The sequence below is a fragment of the Triticum dicoccoides genome, chromosome 6B (genome assembly GCF_002162155.2).
Source record: "Triticum dicoccoides isolate Atlit2015 ecotype Zavitan chromosome 6B, WEW_v2.0, whole genome shotgun sequence".
In the NCBI taxonomy this organism is placed as follows: domain Eukaryota; kingdom Viridiplantae; phylum Streptophyta; class Magnoliopsida; order Poales; family Poaceae; genus Triticum; species Triticum dicoccoides.
Window position 1 is genome coordinate 28199288 of NC_041391.1, and position 4866 is coordinate 28204153.

Here is a 4866-nt window from a genome sequence, read left to right on the forward strand (position 1 = left end):
CCTACCTCCATGATGGTTATAATACAGCAAATTTTCCCATTTTTCTCTATAGAGAAGGACCGATTTGGAAACTCAGGATGAGGTAACCTGTGCTAATACCTCTGCTATCTTCAAGAATGCTTGGTGGCAGTATCGGAATTACCTGAAGAAAACGTACTTCACCGACAAAGAAACTCATCAAATTCCCTTACGTTCTCCTGAGACACATTTACTGGACGATGACTGGGAACGCCTTGTTCTGTATTGGTCCCGAACCAAGAATGTGGTAAGGTCTACGAGCTCATTTTCTATTTTTAAGTATTTTATTATTGCGTCTTACTATACTCTGTTCATGTAGAACAAGTGCCTAAACCTGAAGAACAACTGTTCTAATTTAAGATTCCATTGCTATCATAGTTCAAAAAAGCTCTAGGCGTTAATTGTGCGTTTTGCCACCGCCTTGCGCTTTACTGACCAAAGCGCATGCTTATGCACAGTTATGCATAGATTATGTGTAGTTATGCGCAATGGTTTTTGCCAACGCCTAGAGCCTAGGCGCGCTTAAGCGCTCGTTTAGGCGCGCCTTTTTTAACTATGATTGCTTTGCTCTTGTATCATTGTATTTATTGATACGAACTTATTTTTAAATTGAAGGATCCAATCGAAACTCCAATGGCACAGCAGGTATGTTGACGCATGTTTCTTTAACAGGTTTGCTCTTATCAATAGCTCTGTTGATTTCAATTTCAATTGTGTATACAGTTGACTTTCATATCATGCACATTACTAGCATCACAACAGAGACAATAGTGTTGTTGTACATGTAGACCCGTGGTACCCATCTGAAATCTTATTGTGCCGTGTAGTTTCCCACGCTTTGTATTCTTTCACTGCTACTTTGTCTTGAACTGATATGATTTGAACCGTGTCTCTATTTTGATTTGGCAAGACAATGCAGTGACCATAGGACATAGATATATGTTTGTTTGATGCTTTTATTATGTACTAGTACTTGGCAATAGAAGACTTGGTAGTTTAATCCTGTCCACCTTACTAATAAACTGGTTTACCGAAATGAGTTTCATATACTAGTACATGCTAAACTTGTTATGTGTTTGCTTGTTTCTTCTTTTAGAATGCTGATAGAATATTGGGGAAGAGTGCCTTATTAAGCAATGGTAAAGGAAGTAATGCAGATAAGGTTCAGGATAGTGACACATCCTTGTTGGTCTCCAACAAAGCTGATAAAACAGCTAAGGAAGACTACCTTGAAGACAGCGAGACAACCCCAAAGTCCTGTCTTAGTTTAGTGTTCGAGTTACTGGCCACTACCGCATGGACAAGCTATTCAAACTCACTGTCTGAATCAGTTCGGTTTCTTGAGTCTCAACTACAAGCTGAAAGACATCGATCAGCTGTGCTGCGACAAGAAGCGGAAGGACTGCGGAAGTCCCTGGAGCATTCAGATGCATACTTTCTGGTGCAACAGCAAGCGTTGGAGAATTTTAGCGCCAAACAGAACAAAGCTAGTCAGCTTGCTAAGCTTATTGCCAGCATGGTGGATACCCAGGATAACGTTTCTTGAGCTCTTCTGAAGTTGTTTCAGTTATGCTCTTGTTTTGCTGCCGCGTTTATTTGCACTGGTGGCCAATTTTGACGGCCAAGTGTATGTAATATGCTGCTTTGTTCCCTATATTTGCACTGGTGGCGAACTTTGATGCCCAGTGGATGTAATATGTGTAATAGTGGTAATAGGCTAGCCTTAATTGCTTGCTTATTTATTTCCTTATTGTCTTGTTTACTTGTTTGCTTGTAGTCACTGCAGTTGTTTTTCTGTGTTTTTCTAGTGGCCACAATAGCCTATTTTTGGTAACTAGGCCAAAATAATCATGGCAATACACGGACTGTTGTAACCATGGGCCTCCTGCAGGCCGTATGATCCATGGGCCTTCGTTCGGCCGTAGGACCATTGGCCTTCTATACGGGCCGTAGGATCCATCGGCCTTCTATACGGGCCTTAGGGATCAATGGGCCTTCTACTGGCCGTAGGGTCCATGGGCCTTCTACGGGCCGTACCATCCATGGGCCTCATACGGGGCGTAGGATCCATGGGCCTTCTACGGGGCGTATCATCATTTCGCCAATCATGGGCCGTACTATTCGTGGACCATAACGGGCCATTAATAGGCCGTATTTGATAACTCTATGAAAACAGCCCAACGGGTTTGTTTGACATGAAAACGGCCCAACGTATTAACGGTCTGCAAACGGGCCGACTGTAACGACGGGCTGAATTTGGCCCACAAGCAGAAAATGACAGTAACGGGCCGTATGTAACCGAATGCTGCAAATGAGCCCAAGAATCAATGGGCCCTGAGAAGGCCGAAAGATAACTTGGGCTAGAAACGGCCCAATGGAATAGCGGGCCGTTAATGGGTATAAAGTGATACACTGTTCATTACAGGCCAGTTTCACCACGGGCCATTAATGGGCCAAGAGTTACAAAGGTCCTCATATGGGCCGAAAGAAGTCATGGGCCACACATGGGCCAGAAGTTAAAACAGGCTGAATCATATTGGACGGCCCAGATGACGCTACTGGGCCTAATTCGGATAGGGCGTAACGGGCCCTCGATTAGCGGGCTGTAAATGGGCTATATGCGAATAGGCCGTTAACAGGCTTTCTGTGGGCCGGCCCGCCACCTTTTGACCAAGTCAAACGGGCCGGCCTTTTCACAGGAATGGGCCTCTGTTGGGCCATGCCACGTGTCGACGTATCATAGGCGCCTTCTATCCAATGAGTAGATGAAATTTGTCCCAACGGTGAGCCGACACGTGTTTCCTCCAGCCAATGATGATTTTACACGTGGAAAATCCCCATTGGTCGGGGCTGTTAACGGGTTATCGGATCCAAAACCCGACCCGATAGCTTAACGGTGTTCCGTTATGGTGGATGCCACGTGTCGGTCACCCTTGACGAAAGCAGTTCTGTGACGCGCGATTTATCATCATGGAAGTGGACACTTCCGTGATGATAATTTTGGTAATGTCATGGAACACTTCTACGACAGCACAGGTATGACTATCTTGATTCTGTCATAAATTTGTCATGGATGTACATGCATGACAAAAAACGCGACCTACTGTGACAAACACATATCATCACATAAGTGTATTTTTTGTAGTGGGTGTTCCTGATAGTAATTAGGATGGCCTGTCCAACACAAAGATTCTTGCCAATGAGGAAGTTCTTCCACCCAACCAAGTTGAAGTGTGTGCGACCGTCCATGTCCACGTTGTACATACAGGTGGTGACGGAGCCCCTTGCGGTAAGGCGTATTCCAGCAGAGCCTTCTTCATCAGGCTCAATACCACAACTCACAGATAGGCTCTTTGGCAATTTCTGAATAAGAAAAACATATCAATTAATAAGTAGCCTCGCACATGCTCTTGCAAATATATTTCTACTAAGTATAGGTTTCTACACTATCAAAAACAGTACTACATTTCTACTAATCTTGAATTCTACTAAGTAAGCATGTAATCGGATTGTAAACTAAGTATAACATACCATAACATGCCGATCAACCATGGTAGTTGTCAGGCGGGTCACCAATGGCACCCCGACAAAGTCAGCACGTGGCAGAATTATGTCCCATAGGTTGCACACCTCGTCCTCGCTCAGCCTTATTATTGAGTATAGATGGCTTCATCAAGTGGGTCCTCATCATCTTCATCCGTGTTGAGATAAATGACGGTTAGTTTGGGTCTTTCTGCTCTAAAGGAGAAGCTGATCAACTCACCACCAGTGATACCCATGTGGGAGATGAAATGGTTCCATCCATATCCTTCGATCGGTGACATATTTTGTCCTTTCTCGACCTCAAAGGTCACAGTGTCTCCGGTCAGCTTGTTGAATTCCAACCTCACACTGCATGGGACGATCTGTGTATACACAATGATATATACACAATGCATTAATGCCAATAACATTAAAAACAAAATAGTTGTGACAAGTTTCATATATTTTGTAACCGCCGCAAGAAGAAAACTCGGCTGGAAGTAGATGCCGAACAACGTGCCAGTTGCAAGGCTGCTGGCACATCTTGACTTGCACAGTCAACATGGTGGTGGTGGTGGTGGTGGTGGTGGTGGTGACGCCATTTTCCTAAAGCAATATTAGAAAAGGATTAACGATCCACTTCAAAGGAAAAATCCAGCATGACCTTTGCTAAAAAAGAACATATCGAGCGCCTAAAATTTGCCGGAACGGAAATTAATCAACACTCCGGCAAAACATAGGCCACTCGGAGCTGTTACCTGCAAACATGGCCACTTGGGCAAGCACATATCCTATTTGAGCAACACTAGATATAGATGTTTATATCTACATCATATGAGCAATTCTTGAGCAACACTAAATAAACTAGTTGTACTAAAAAATCTACATCATCATCTATTCAAAATGTTCTATACCTAAAACATCTACATCATCATCCACTATTACTATTTCTTTTACTAAACCCTAAAAATATGCCCTAAGTTCACAATATAACAAGTACAGAACATTTTTTCAAATTCTACCAACTAAAAATTTCCAATACTAAAATTTCTAATCAAAAGACCTAAAATTTCCTATTCTATTCAAAACATCTAAAATAGGCTAAAAAATATTCTATTACAGAACCTACATTCTACAATGTCTACATTCTAAAATCTACATCTAAACTACCTACATTCTACAAGAACGGAGAGAAGGGAGGGAGGAGGGGTAGGAAGGAGGGAGGGAGGAGGGGTAGGAAGGAGGGATGGAGGAGTGGGAGGAAGGAGAGAACAGATGGGAAGGATGGGGAGGAAGGAGGAGGAAGGTAGGAGGAGCTACCTCGGT